Below are 15988 nucleotides of genomic sequence, written 5' to 3'. Positions count from 1 at the left end.
GAGACGCCTTGTCGCCCTGAAGATCCTTCCCCCAGCCTCGCCACAGCCTCACGGCCCAGCTTGAGGCGCAGCAGCAGGACGGGCCGGGGCAAAAGACAGCTGTCGACAGACTCGCCCTCTCGCCACACCGAATAGAGTGTGTTGAGCGAGGGTTTGGGTGATGCGGGGGCTTCTGTTCTGGGGGGCATTATGTGGTTTGGTTTTATGGGGCTGTTTGTGTTGTGGGGGGACTTGTTTTTGTTAGGCCAGTGACGAAGGCCATTTGGATGGTGATGTTTTGTTAGTCCTCCCCAGGTTTTGGGAGTGACAGAAGTTTGTGACTGTTTTTTGGGGGTCTTCTCTGTTTTGCTCTTCCATGTGGGAAGGGCCCTGAGTTTTTGAAATAAAGATGTTTATTTATTCACCATGTGCAGGTGTCATGTTTCAAGTGGTTGTTGGGTTAACCGGCTGAGGGCTTGCGGAGCGGCTGCGTTCAGTGGCCCAGGCCATTCCCTGACAGGGGGCCTAGAAGTGTCGAGCAATAAGCCCCCGGCGGACGGCCCTTGGACCTTGTCGCTCCCTCCTGGCCTGGTGCTCCTCCTCCTCAGGGTCCTCCTGCTCGTCCTCCTGAGGTGGTGGGGCAATGTCAGGTGGCAGTGCCTGAGTCCTGCGGATAGCCAGGTTGTGGAGCATGCAGCACACCACGACGAACTGGGAGACGCTATCCGGCGAATACTGAAGAGACCCACCCGAACGATCCAGGCAACGGAACCGTTGCTTGAGGATGCCTATCGTTTGCTCTATTAGGTTCCTTGTGGCTTGATGGCTTTCGTTGTATGCCAGCTCCGCTGGGGTCCTGGGTGCGCGGAGCGGGGTCATGAGCCATCTGCACAAAGGGTAGCCCTTGTCCCCGATAAGCCATCCCCTTGGTGGAGGCTGTGCCTGGAACATGTCAGCCACAGTAGTCTGGCACAGGATAAAGGCATCGTGGCTGCTTCCTGGGAAGCGGGCATTGACAGCTAGGATGCGCTGCCTGTGGTCACACACCAGCTGCACATTTAGGGAATGGTAGCCCTTCCGGTTGCGATATTGCTCGGCATTGTGGATAGGTGCCCGCATAGCCACATGCGTGCAGTCAATGGCGCCCTGCACCATGGGGAAGCCCGCGATCCTGGCAAATCCGACTGCACGCTGCTCCTGCTTGTGTTGGGTCATGGGGAAGGAGATGAATTGGTGCCTCCTCGCGAAAAGTGCTTCGGTGACCTGTCGGATGCAGCGATGAGCGGCGAACTGGGAGATGTTCGCAATGTCCCCAGCAGCGGCTTGGAAGGAGCCGCTTGCATAAAAGCTGAGAGCCACCGTGACCTTCACTTCCACCGAGAGAGGCGCCCTGGACATGAGCTGTGGCTGCAAATCTGCATGAAGCAGCTGGCAGATCTCTCCAACCACCTCCCTTCTGAAGCGCAGCCTCTTAACACAATGCGCCGCAGTCATGGTGAGATATGAGGCCTGCTCCCAGTATTGCCTGACTGGGTAAGGCCTACGTTGGCGACGCCTAATGGCCCCTCTGCGTCTAGGCATGCCTGGCCCTCTGTCAAAGCGTCTGCGAGCCCTTCGCACAAAATGTAGCAACTGAGGGTTGGCCCCCCATGCAGCCCCCATTACAAAGTTCCAAACAGGAAAATCACAAGGATGCAAATGTCAAAGCACTGGCTAGAAGCCAAAAATACCTCTCCTATGGTGTCCGAAATCAGTAATCTCTGTGCCTTGCTCTCTGTGCAGAAATCCAAACCAGTCAAGTCATTGCAGCGAAATGGCTGGCTTTTATGGGTGAGTGAATGTGCCCTTTAATTAGCGCTCCCCGAATCCCACAGGGCCTCTGTTGAGTTCCATTTCACAGTTCTTAGCAGCGCCACGCCCACATCGGCCGGGCGCCACTGAATTTCCGGTTTGGGGCGCACAAACGGCGTTGCACGACGGAATGACGTCATAAGATGCGCGCGCAGCTGAGCGGGCGCTAACATTTTGCGCCGGCGCTAAAGCCCAGCTGAATTTCGGCGTAGGCGCAGATCCGGCGGTGCCCGGGCGCTAAGTGGATAGCGCCGGCAATCTGGCGCTAACGGCTGGCGCAAACAGCTGAATTTCTAGGCCTTAGAGTCATAGGCCTAAAAATCAGTTCGGACGCTATTGCGGCGCTAAAGTCTGGCGCTCGTCAAATTTAGCGCCCGCCGGAAAGTGCAGGCGAGCTCGCCGAAATTCAGTAGATTTGGCCAACTTTTTGGCCGAGCGCTGCACAAGGCGTTGGAACCCTGTGTTCAGGCGCTAATCCGGCGATGCAGCCTAATAACGCCGATTCCGGGCGCAGCGCAGGTGCGATCATGTGGTGAGTGTCAGCAGACACCCTGACGCCGGCCAGCTCTTAAAGGGGGAAGGGTCAACTTTGACTGCAGCCACGCCCTGCATGCTGTAGCCCTGCAACTAGGCCTCAGGGGTGGTTGTGTGGCATATCAACGCGTGGAGGACATGGAGAGGGCCCGTGAAAGAGCCGAACGCTTCTCTGAGCATGCGCTGGGTGTGCTCCTTCATGGGGTGCGCAAAAGAAGGCGGGTCGTTTGCCCGGCTAGTGGCAGGAAGGCTCCCAGGAGCCAGTTCAGGGAGGCCTGGACCAAAATTGCCTGGAGGGTCTCCTCCAACTCAGATGTTCCCAGGAGTGCGGACCAGTGCCGCAAGAAATACAACGACCTATGTCTGCTGGTCAAGGTGAGTACCCTTTCCAATGTCCCCCTCATCCTTGTATGTGCACCTCCCATTAGGGCCAAAGAGACATCCAAGGTCTAATGGCCAGCCCTGCTGCCGCTGCAATGGCACTTGCATGTTAATCAAGAGCTCTTTCCGCACTTACCACACTGTGCAAGCTACTCCACCATGGGAGGCCTCACACACAGCTACAGGGCACCACACTGTGCAAGCTATTCCACCATGGGAGGCCTCACACACAGCTACAGGGCACCACACTGTGCAAGCTATTCCACCATGGCAGGCCTCACACACAGCTACAGGGCACCACACTGTGCAAGCTATTCCACCATGGGAGGCCTCACACACAGCTACAGGGCACCACACTGTGCAAGCTATTCCACCATGGCAGGCCTCACACACAGCTACAGGGCACCACACTGTGCAAGCTATTCCACCATGGGAGGCCTCACACACAGCTACAGGGCACCACACTGTACTTAGACGCCCTCCTTTCTCTTGCAGGCCAAGCTGGCGAGGAACGCGAGGAGCCTCCGTGTCACTGGTGGAGGCCCTCATGAATTCCAGGAGCTGACGCCTCTGGAAGAGAGGGTGGCCCGACTGCTGCGGCACCCGGTGATTGGGCCTGTGGCGATCAGCGACGCCGACCCTATACTGGAGCCCACTGGTAAGGACAGGACCGGCTGCACCTCTATCCTTGTCCTCGCGCATCAGATCTACATCCTTCCCCAGTGGCCGATAAATGCGCATAATGCACCAGTGCGGCCTCCCTCGCTGTCGGCCTGTCCTCACTCTAAAGCTACACTTGTGCCTTCCTGCTTTCAGCTGCTGAGGAGGAGGTGCTCCCTGAAGCCCACACAGCCAGGCCCTTGGAGGAGGAGGATGTGGAGGAGCAGCAGGAAGGCGCCACCTCGGGGGAACCCTCCTCCGCTCCAGGAGATGCCAATGAAGGGGATACGTCTGGCGTTCCGGAGAGCCAGGGGGAGGCGGGGGAGGGGAGCCCCGAACCTGGTCCTAGTGGCATGGACGCCCGCGGCAAGGCTCCGACGGCACGCGACCCTTCTGCCCAGAGGGGGGAGGCGGTGGAGGGGAGGGCAGAACCTGGTGTCAGTGGCGTGGCCGCATGCGGCAAGGCTCCGGCGGCACGCCAGCCTTCTGCCCAGAGGGGGGAGGCGGTGGAGGGGAGGGCAGAACCTCGTGTCAGTGGCGTGGCCGCACGTGGCAGCGCTCCGGCGGCACGCCAGCCTTCTGGCCAGAGTGTGGAGGCGCCCTCCAGTCCGGACTCGGACGTCGCCCAGGAGGTGCGCCTCCTGGACGAGATGTCGGCGGCGTCGGAGCGCCGCCACGTGGAAATCATGGAGGTGCTGGCACAGATGCCTCAGGCCATCGAAAGCCTCTCTCAAAGTGTGGTGGCTTTCGGCCAAGCCCAGGCCAGTGGCCTAGAGGTTTTCGCTGCAGCGCACGCCAGGGGGGTGGAGCTCCTTGTGGCAGCGCATGAGAGGGGGGTCGAGCAGCTCGAGGCAGCGCAGCACGCCACTCGCCAGCTGAGAGGTGCTGTCCACACAATGGGACTGCAGATGCGGGGACATTCCGGCGCAGTTGGGGCACTGACTTCAGCGACCCTCGCACTTGCGGGGAGGCGTCGCCAGGCCAGGCGCCGCCCTGCTGCAGCACACCGGTCTGGCCACCCACAGTTTGGCGCGCTTGCTCCCCGGCCAGGCTGGCCGCATGCACGTGTGTCTGGCGACCAGCGCGCGCCTGGCATCACCCACCTTGTACCCATTGGTGCAGGCGAGCCTGCCACTCCCCCAGCCAGGGTGCAAGGAGCTCCTGCAGCCACTGAAGAGGGCCACCCACAGCTGCAGCAGCCACCAGCCGGCCCCTCCCGGGCCCGCCATCGTGTAGGCCGACCCCTAAGGGCATCTGGCGAGACGCCTTGTCGCCCTGAGGATCCTTCCCCCAGCCTCGGCACAGCCTCACGGCCCAGCTTGAGGCGCAGCAGCAGGACGGGCCGGGGCAAAAGACGCCTGTCCACAGACTCGCCCTCTCGCCACACCCAATAGAGTGTGTTCACCGAGGGTTTGGGTGATGCGGGGGCTTCTGTTCTGGGGGGCACTATGTGTTTTTGTTTTATGGGGGTGTTTGTGTTGTTGGGGGGGCTTGTTTTTGTTAGGCCAGTGACGAGGCCATTTGCATGCTGATGTTATGTTAGTCCTCCCCAGGTTTTGGGAGTGACAGAAGTTTGTTACTGTTTTTTGGGGGTCGTCTCTGTTTTGCTCTTCCATGTGGGAAGGGCCCTGAGGTTTTCAAATAAAGATGTTTATTTATTCACCATGTGCAGGTGTCATGTTTCAAGTGGTTGTTGGGTTAACCGGCTGAGGGCTTGCGAAGCGGCTGCGTTCAGTGGGCCAGGCCATTCCCTGACAGGGGGCCTAGAAGTGTCGAGCAATAAGCCCCCGGCGGACGGCCCTTGGACCTTGTCGCTCCCTCCTGGCCTGGTGCTGCTCCTCCTCAGGGTCCTCCTGCTCGCCCTCCTGAGGTGGTGGGCCAATGTCAGGTGGCAGTGCCTGAGTCCTGCGGATAGCCAGGTTGTGGAGCATGCAGGAGACCATGACGAACTGGGTGACTCTATCCGGCGAATACTCAAGAGACCCGCCCGAACGATCCAGGCAATGGAACCGTTGCTTGAGGACGCCTATCGTTTGCTCTATTAGGTTCCTTGTGGCTTGATGGCTTTCATTGTATGCCAGCTCCGCTGGGGTCCTGGGCGCGCGGAGCGGGGTCATGAGCCATGTGCCAAAGGGTGCCCTTGTCCCCGAGAAGCCATCCCCTTGCTTGAGGCTGTGCCTGGAACATGTCACCCACAGTAGTCTGTCGCATGATAAAGGCATCGTGGAAGCTTCCTGGGAAGCGGGCATTGACAGCTAGGATGCGCTGCCTGTGGTCACACACCAGCTGCACATTTAGGGAATGGTAGCCCTTCCGGTTGCGGTCTTGCTCGGCATTGTGGATAGGTGGCCGCATAGCCACATGCGTCCAGTCAATGGCGCCCTGCACCATGGGGAAGGCCGCGATCCTGGCAAATCCGACTGCACGCTGCTCCTGCTTGTGTTGGGTCATGGGGAAGGAGATGATTGGTGGCTCCTCGCGAAAAGTGGTTCGGTGACCTGTCGGATGCAGAGATGCGCGGCGACCTGGGAGATGGTCGCGATGTCCCCAGTAGCGGATTGGAAGGAGCCAGAGGCATAGAAGTTGAGAGCCACCGTGACCTTCACTTCCACCGAGAGAGATGCCCTGCACATGAGCTGTGGCTGCAAATCTGCATGAAGCCGCTGGCAGATCTCTTCAACCACCTCCCTTCTGAAGCGCAGCCTCTTAACACAATGCGCCGCAGTCATGGTGAGATATGAGACCTACTCCCGGCATTGCCTGACTGGGTAAGGCCTACGTTGGCGACGCCTAATGGCCCCTCTGCGTCTAGCCATGCCTGGGCCTGTCTCAAAGCGTCTGCCAGCCCTTCGCACAAAATGTAGGAAATGAGGGTTGGCCCCCCATGCAGCCCCCATTACAAAGTTCCAAACAGCAAAATCACAAGGATGCAAATGTCAAAGCACTGGCTAGAATCCAAAAATACCTCTCCTATGGTGTCCGAAATCAGTAATCTCTGTGCCTTGCTCTCTGTGCAGAAATGCAAACCAGTCAAGTCATTGCAGCGAAATGGCTAGCTTTTATGGGTGAGTGGATGTGCCCTTTAATTAGCGCTCCCCGAATCCCACAGGGCCTGTGTTGAGTTCCATTTCACAGTTCTTAGCAGCGCCACGCCAGCATCGGCCGGGCGCCACTGAATTTCCGGTTTGGGGCGCACAAACGGCGTTGCACGACGGAATGACGTCATAAGATGCGCGCGCAGCTGACCGGGCGCTAACACTTTGCGCCGGCGCTAAAGCGCAGCTGAATTTCGGCGTAGGCGCAGATCCGGCGGTGCCCGGGCGCTAAGTGGATAGCGCCGGAAATCTGGCGCTAACGGCTGGCGCAAACAGCTGAATTTCTAGGCCATAGAGTTTTACAGCACAGAAAGAGGCCCTTCGGCCCATCGTGTCTGCGCCGCCCATCCCTCCCTGTCCAGTCTAATCCCATTTTCCAGCATTTGGTCCATAGCCTTGTATGCAATGGCATTTCAAGTGCTCATCCAAATGCTTCTTGAATGTTGTGAGGGTTCCTGCCTCTACCACCCTTTCAGGCAGTGAGTTCCAGCTTCCAACCACCCTCTGGGTGAAAAAGTTCCTCCTCAAATCCCCCCTAAATCTCCTGCCCCTTACCCTGAATCTGTGCCCCCTTGTTATTGACCCCCCTACTAAGGGGAAAAGTTCCTCTTTATCTACCCTATCTATGCCCCTCATCATTTTGTACACCTCAATCAGGTCCCCCCTCAGCCTTCTTTTCTCCAAGGAAAACAACCCCAGCCTGTCCAGTCTCTCTTCATAGCTGAGGCGCTCCATCCCAGGTAACATCCTGGTGAATCTTCTCTGCACCCTCTCCAAAGCAATCACATCCTTCCTATAGTGAGGCGACCAGAACTGCACACAGTACTCCAGCTGTGGCCTCACCAGCGTTTTGTACAGCTCCATCATAACCTCCCTGCTGTTATATTCTATGCCTCTGCTAATGAAGGCAAGTATCCCATAAGCCTTTTTAACCACCTTATCTACCTGTTCCGCTGCCTTCAGGGAATTATGTACATGTACACCAAGGTCCCTCTGACCCTCTGTACTTCCTAGGGTCCTACCACTCATTGTGTATTCCCTTGCCTTATTTGTCCGTCCAAAATGCATCACCTCGCACTTTTCCGGGTTAAATTCCATTTGCCACTTTTCCGGCCATCTGACCAACCCGTTAATATTGTCCTGTAGCCTGAGGCTTTCCTCCTCGCAATTTACCACCCCACCAATTTTCATTTTGGCCTTCACCAGAAATCCATCTTTTCTAAGCAATGCCGTGCGTTACTTTGTTGTGATCAGAGCAGAGCTCCAGCAGTTGATGTGTGGCACTGTGAACCTATAGTGTTTCGTACTCTACATTGTGGCAGCCGCACCCTTGGTTCGAATCTGAATTACCGTACTGATTTTTCTTCTTTCCACAATCTTTCTTTTACTTTACTCCTTCAATTTCACTGTAACTTTCCTGCGGTATTACCTTAATCTAATTTTCACTTTCTCCTACTTAAACCGCTAAGTGTGCTCCTCTAAAACTGCTGTTCCTGGGGCACATGTCCCATTCACCCCAATCTGAGTTGGTGCTTTGAAACCACTTGATACATTTAGACCCGCGGGACCGCTCGACAGTCAAGCTCTGCGAAAGCAGGGCCTGCCTTTGGAACCAAAGGAGCCCGATTCTACAAGAAAATTCAATCGGAAATCAAGTGAACTGCGGAGGCTAACTGAAGAACTGGGTTTTATTTACCTGGTAGTTGGCTCTTTTCCCTGAACACTTGAGTAGCGTGAGCGACGGGAAGCACTACATAGCCGCTGATGAAGGGAGAAATATGTAATTTTGGCAAACTTGTTATCAAAAAGGATAATGGACGCTCAGGAGGTATCAAGGAGAGTAATGGACACTGCGGATGCACCAGACAGTGGAAGAGACGCTCTGGATGTAGCAGACAGTTTAAGGGACGCTCCGGATTTACCAGACAGTGTAAGGGACGCTCCGGATGTATCAGATAGGGTACGGGATGCTCCAGATGTACCAGACAGGGTAAGTTACCCTCCCGGTGTACCAGACAGTGTAAGGGATGCTAGGGATGTATCAGGTAGAGTAAGCGACACTCCATCAGTACCAGACACGGTAAGGGATGCTCAAGAAATTCTACAGTGGGTAAGGCACTCTCAGGGCTTATCAGACAGGGGAAGTGCCGCTCAGGCGTTATCAGAGAGGCTGATGGATGCAGAGTTATTACTTTCTATACCTCATATTTTAAAATTATCAATAAAAGCAAAAGTTGAAGGCGAATGTAACAGATGGTCTGCCGTGTCCCACGTGGGGGCAATGAGGAGGTAGAATGGGGCCGGACTGGACAATTGAAGCGCTCAGAAATACATTTAAAACTGACACAGATTCCCCTAACCAATACATTAATAAATAATACAGATACATCTAAATACATTTGTAACAAACAGGTGTAAAAACGTTTACATGTAACACAATAGCAACTCACAAATACATTTGTATCTAATATCGCCAAACACAAATTTACTTAGAACCATCAGAGGCGATTGTTTGCTAAATAAATTACTTTAATTGATTGTCTTTAAAGCCATGATATTTACATGGCAGTTTGCAGTGACCTTCCTCCAAAGCCGCTGGGGATTGTTGGAGAATGATTTGGGCCCTGATCGATTGTTTGTTAGGCCGATTGGCACAAGTTTTGAGCGCATGTCGAATATTACAAGTCGACATTAAAAAGGGGCTCAGGCGGGACCGTTCGCAAATTTCAATCTACAATCCCCAATGCGAGATTCATACCCCTAGATTTAAGAGCCACTCTGTCTAGAATGCAGACCCAATCAATTGGTTATCAAACCTAAAATCAAATGGAATTCTTATGTATTGTCCCTTGCATTTTGACTGATTCAGGTAAGCAGAGTATTGGAGACAGCAGTTTTACATTCCCAATACCAATGCTCTGTCATGTGTGCCCGTGGTTCCAAACCCTCTTTTTACTGTCGGTGACTTGCCCGGAATGTGCTTGGCGTAGTGTTAGAATCGCAGCACAGCCCTTCCCACTGTCGCTTCCTCTAAATCTCCGCCCAGGATTTTCACCAGTGCAATGTTCATCAGCTGGAGCTACTGTTTAATTTGTTCTCAGCATTAACTGTGCTGATCTTTTACCTTGTTCCACTACAAGGCATCTCCAAATTTGTCGATTGCACCTCGAGGGCATTTTTCATATGTAAACCTGTAACATCTGCTGCAGGAGGAAGATTCAATTTCAGCGGTTCCAACAACAATGAGCCGATTGATATTAACTTCGACCATCCTCACCTACATGCTACCGATGCAAATCTCTGCGCTCCTCTGCTTCAGTGATATATTGTTTCGCAGCGATGGGCAGATTACGCCCTCTGAGGCTGCAATCGCTGCTGTCTGCCGGCAGCGAGTGCTTGGAGAGAGCGGGGCCGGACAGGCGGCCTGAACTTCGCTGCTGTCGCGGGTCTCACTCACTCCCGGAGCTGGGGAACAGCAAACAAAGTCATGGGTTTGTTGCCGCGTCTGAAATGCAGCTCCGAACTGTTGCTATTAAAAGAGGAAGCGCTGCCGGATCCTGTAATGAGCTCTCACGCTGTCGGTATCTCCCAACAGTGGCCTGTGAAGAAAAGCCCGCGAAAGTGAGTTTAAATACTCACCGAACCTCCGCTCTCACCGCTCCCGGCAATGGCCCTGTCGTCATATCCCTTGATGCCCTGACTAGGCAGAAATCTATCGACTTCTGTTTTGAATATACCCAATGACTGAGCCTCCACACCCCTCTGGGGTAAAGAATTGCAAAGATTTACCATCCTCTGTGTGATGAGATTTCTTCTCATCTCAGTCCTGAATGGCCTACCCTTTATCCTGAGGCTGTGGCCCCTGAGTCTAGACTCCCCAGCCTTAGGAAACATTCTCCCAGCATCCACCCTATCAAGCCCTGTAATAATTTTGTATGCTTCAATGAGATCCCCTCTCATTCTTCTGAATTCAAGAGAACACAGGCCTACTTTACTCAATCTCTTCTCATACGACAGTCCCACCATCCCAGGAATCAATCTCGTGAACCTTCGTTGCACTCCCTCTATGACAATTATATCCTTCCTTAGGAAAGGAGACCAAAATTGTACACATTACTCCAGGTGTGGCCTCAACAAGGCCCTATATAATTGGAGTAAGACTTCTTTACTCCTTAATCAAATCCTCTTGTAATGAAGGCCAACATACCATTTGCCTTGCTAGTAGTTTGCTGCACCTGCACAGTCACATGCAGTGACCCATATACAAGGACACCCAAGTCCCTTTTAAGCATCTGCATTCCCCAATTTTTCACCATTGAGGAAATTCTCTGCCTTCCTGTTTTTTCTACCAAAGTGGATAACTTCACATTTATCCGCATTATATTCCATCTGCCATGTTCTCGCCCACTCACTGAGCCTGTCGAGCTCCCCTTGGAGCTCCTTCACATTCTTTTTGCAACTGACACTGCCACCTAGCTTTGTATCATCAGCAAACTTGGAAATGATACATTTAGTACCCTCATCCAAATCATTGATATAAATTTTGAATAGCTGGGGCCCAAGCACCGGTCCTCGCAGTGCCCCACTAGTCACAGCCTGCCATCCTTAAAAAGACCCGTTCATTCCTACTCTTTGTTTTCTGTCTGTGAACCAGTGTAAAGCCCGTGTAGATTGGAGATCGCTCTCAGCTTTTCCCACCAAGGTGAAAATGAAAAAGAAGGAGGCGAGGATTGCCCCGAACAGCAGAGCTGGACACTGGCTCGATTTCTATTGCTGCAGGAGTTGTTCTGTTCCTGTAATATTTCCCTCACCATTAAAACGCCTGTTTTAACACACAGGCATTAAATGGGCTGTTTTATTATATTTTCGAGAGTTTCCTTCAGATAGAGTTTAATAAATCTGCAAAAAGACAAGGTTAGGTCTGGAACTGATAAGATGTCGATCACACAGTTAACATCAAAGACAGGCTCATTGTCCAATGAGGCAGGAAACCACGAAAAAGGAGGATGGAAATGAAGCAAGGCGGGATGAAAGTGAGAAAGGAGGAAGGAGCACTCGATTCCACCTTCTGTCCATTAGAGCTGGGTGAAATATTAGGTTGAGAAAGTGGGAGAATTTTACCAAACAGTGAGAGAAAATATTGTCTAAGTTGGGGAGTAACATTTTCAGGCTATGTATCTTCCAACTGGATTAATAGTCCTGAGACTTTAACCTCTCACCAACCGCGATCTAACATTATAATCCAAAAGGAGTCATCCAAAAATCCCTTTTATTTCAGTATTTCTGATCCAAACCTTAGAAACCACCTTTAATAAAGTCCCTTTACCACATGTCCTGCCCGGGCTCCCAGATTGAGAATGTAGAAAATGTGGAGCAGGCTTCTGGAAGCAAACAGATTTGCATATTGACCTCACAGCTTCGGCACTTCTGGGACTGAATTGCTGCTTTAAAGAATAAAATTGCCATTTTCTTCCGATATGCTGAACACAGGCTGATTTTCCGGCGGTTATTATTTGAAGACTTGTGGAATGTCTCCTGCCGAGGAAAGTGGTTCTATTAAAATGTTGGAGCAGATCCAGGATTTGAAACCGGGACCTCTTGTATTTTAATTGATGTGAATTCCCAAAAAGTGAATCACACTCCTGGAGAAAAGAGCCGCTAACTCTGCATAGCGTCGTTAATCTCGGCAATGAAAATTTTGCATACATAAAGCAGATATTTTAGATAAGAGACAGCGATACATATCCTATATTGCTCACATGCATCAATGTGTGCCTCTGACATTAAATGGGTTTAAATACAGTGGGGGGATTTAAAGTAGATTCGGGGCCAATATTTTCCAAGTTGATCTTTCCTGTGTCTCTCATGCCTCTCTCCCCCATTCCTCCCACAGGCTGCCGGTTTTTAAACCTTGTTTTAATCTGCTGCTTGCTGGGCCAGTGCATTCCACAGTCTCACAACCCTTTTTACAAATACCCTTTCAGTGCTTGACTTCTCTCTTTATTAGTTATGAATCACCTTGAGGTGCAATGGCGGCGGTTGTGAGGTTAGATTAAAAGGCAGCCTATTGGAAACACGTTGGGGTCACAGTTTCTTTTGCACAGAATTGAAACTGAATCTTTCAAGATGGAATATTATATTTGCTGCATCAGAATAAACAATATCTTGTTATAACTATTGGCTTATTAGTTCCCCAGTGTCTGAGGATGAATTGCCTGATCCCCTCATTTATTTCATACTAGCTGGGGGGGCCCGGCGTTGCCAGGGCTTTTTTGGGCCTGGTCGATGTCTGGGCAGGGAGCCTGGGACTGGATTTTGGCTGTCGGCAGTTGGAGAAGCCTAGGCCCCGGAGACTCGGGTATTTTCCACTGTTTTTTAACCTAAACATTTTTAGCTTTTAATACCTTCAAAGATGAAAGTTAAAGTACTTCTAAAATATTTTTGGTAAAACTTATTTTTTTTGAAAAGCTACTGACCTCGATTACCATATTTTTAGCTTCAGGCCCGGCTGATGTGTAATGGCTGCCACATCCCTGAGGTGAGAATGATTAGTCCCGCCCACACACGCACTGATTGATCAACGATCAGGTGACTGAACTGTAGGATTGGTCAATCATCACGTCAAAGAATTGGTCAACCTTCACGTCACTCAATACTAATGAGTGGATAATGAGTGGAATTTTGAAGCTTTTTGAAGAGTTTTTGCATACTGCCTGAAGAATTTCAAAAAAGTAAATACGCTTATGATGTTTCGAAAATCATAAGCTTTCTTTTGATGTAACACATGTGTAGGTAGGCTCTATAACTTTTGATTGTATAGCCGGACAGACAGAAAGACAGACAGAGAGACAGACAGAAAGACAGACCGTTTTATATATATAGATAAGACACAAACATAGGGTAATCATTCAGAATCACCTCACAGATTGACACTGAGATAAATTAAGCAGGAGATACAGACAGCAATGGGACACATGGCAGAATGGACAAGAGAGCTGGAGAAATAAGAAACGGCCTGAGAGTCCAGAAGACAGTGACCGGAAACTGATAGCTATCAGTGAGTGGAGGCGAAAAGTTGTGTCAGTAGTCGGCCCCGTGGCTTAGCTGGTCAAAGCGTCTGTCTAGTAAACAGAAAATCCTGGGTTCGATTCCCAGTGGGGCCTTTTTTTTAATGAATTTCCAGGGGTGAATTTCTTCTCGTGTGAAAAGGCTAAAATTATTTTAAATGAAACTGTGCCTGCACCAGTTCCCATTCTGGATGAAGGCTCCAGTCGCTGCGAGGCATGGGTCGAATTTCACCGCTTCTGAATTTCTGGCGGTGCTGATTTTGGACTCTTCACCAAAAATCCATCTTTCCTAGGCAGTGCCATGCGTTACTTTCTTGTGGTCAGAGGAGCGCTCCAGTTGATGATGTGTGGCGCCGTGCTCGTATAGTGATTAATGCTCTGCGTTTTGGCCGCAGCAACTTCGGTTCGAAATCGAAACATAACGCAGATTTTTCTTCCTTCCACAATCAATAGCCCTCCTTTACTTTCCCCCTTCAATTTCATTGTAGTTTTCCTGCAGTATTACCTTAATCTTAAGTACCTTGAAGTAAGTTTAATTTTTTAAGGGTTTTTTAAGGGTTTTTCCATGTTACGGAGCTTGAGACCGAGCTTCAGACACTGCGACACATCAGGGAGGGGGAGAAGTTCCTGGACTCTATGTTTCAGGAGATGGTCACACCTATGAAGTTAATTACTGCAGATGTAGTCCGTGGTCAGGGACAGGACGGTTTGACTACGAGTGAGGAAGATACAGGGATCCACGATGTAGTGTTGAAGGAGACGCAGCCCTTGTTCTTGTCCAGCAGGATCGAGGTTCTTACTCCCTGTGAGGGCGGGAGCGGGTCTGCAGGGAGGATGAGCAACCTGGCCACAGCACCGTGGTACAGGGGGCCATTCAAGTGGAGGGAGTAAAAAGAAATGTTGTAGTGGTAGGGGATAGTATTATTAGGGGGATAGATAGCGTTCTCTGCAGCCGAGAGCGGGAGTCCTGAAGGCTGTGTTGCCTGCCTGGTGCCAGGATTAAGGACATCTCTTCTGGGCTGGAAAGACACTTGGAGTGGGAGGGGGAGGATCCAGTTGTCATGGTCCATGTTGGCGCAAACGACGTCGATAGGACAAGGAAGACGGTTCTGCTAAAGGAGTATGAGCAGCTAGGGGTCAAATTAAAAAACAGAACCTCAAGGGTAATAATCTTTGGGTTATTACCTAAGCCACGAGCGAATATGGCTAGGATAAATAAAATTAAAGAGTTAAATGCGTGGCTCAAAGACTGGTGTGGGAGAAATGGGTTTTGCTTCTTGGGACACTGGCACCAATACTGGGACAGGAGGGAGCTGTTCCGTTGGGATGGACTCCACTTGGCCAGTGCTGGGACTAGAGTCCTGGCGAATCATATAATTAGGGCCGTAGAGAGGGCTTTAAACTAATTAGTGGGGGGGAGGTTTCTAGAGAGCAAATAATAGAACTGACAACAGAGAAGGTCATAGACTTAGGTAGCAGTGGGGGAATTAAAAAACAGAATGTGTCAGGAAGGGACAGAAGGTATGGAGTAAAAAGTAAAGTACTAAAAAGGGAAAAAACAGGAACAAAGTGTTACAAAACATATTTGAAAGTTCTTTATCTGAATGCACGTAGCATTCATAACAAAATGAATGAGTTAACGGCACAAATAACGACATATGGGTATGATCTTGTGGCCATTACAGAAACATGGCTGCAGGGTGTCCATGACTGGGAATTAAACATACCAGGTTATTTGACAATCAGGAAGGACAGGCAGGAAGGGAGAGGAGGTGGGGTGGCTATGTTAATGAAGGAAGGAATCACTATAATACAGAGAAATGATATTGGGTCAAAGGAGCAGGATAGTGAAACAGTTTGGTCGGAGGTAAGGAATAATAAGGGGAAAAAACACGAGTGGGTGTAGTCTATAGGCCTCCGAACAGTTGCAACTCTGTTGGACGGAGTATTAATCAGGAAATAGTTGAGGCTTGTAATAAGGGAACAGCTATAATTATGGGGGATTTTAATTATCATATGAACTGGACAAATCAAATTTGGCAGAGCAGCCTTGAGGATGAGTTCATTGAGTGTATTAGGGATGAGTTTCTTGAGCAGTATGTAACTGAACCGACCAGGGGGCAAGCAACCTTAGATTTGGTCCTGTGTAATGAGACAGGATTAATTAAAAATGTCCTAGTAAAGGTTCCCCTTGGAATGAGTGACCATAACATGGTTGAGTTCCATATTCAATTAGAGGGTGAGAAGTTTGGATCTCAAACAAGCGTGCTGAGCTTGAATAAAGGAGACTATAAAGGTATGAGAGCGGAGTTGATTAGAGTGGACTGGGAAAAGAGATTAAAGGGTAAGCCGGTACATGATTAGTGGTGTACATTTAAGGAGTTATTTTACAACTTCCAAAAAATATATATTCCACTGAGG

At 50.9% G+C, this 15988-nt stretch overlaps 1 non-coding gene across 1 annotated transcript; it reads left to right on the top strand.

Annotated features, from left to right (window-relative positions):
* Positions 1-13589: 13589 nt before the first annotated feature.
* Positions 13590-13663, top strand: trnat-agu (transfer RNA threonine (anticodon AGU)). The gene has a single exon. It is a non-coding gene; the product is annotated as a tRNA-Thr (tRNA).
* Positions 13664-15988: the final 2325 nt, after the last annotated feature.

Source organism: Somniosus microcephalus, unplaced genomic scaffold, assembly GCF_052327205.1.
Source record: "Somniosus microcephalus isolate GS21.2 unplaced genomic scaffold, FLI_Smic_1.0 unresolved_chr1, whole genome shotgun sequence".
In the NCBI taxonomy this organism is placed as follows: Eukaryota; Metazoa; Chordata; class Chondrichthyes; order Squaliformes; family Somniosidae; genus Somniosus; species Somniosus microcephalus.
Note: the sequence above shows the minus strand (reverse complement) of the source record. Positions and strands in the feature narration are given on the sequence as shown.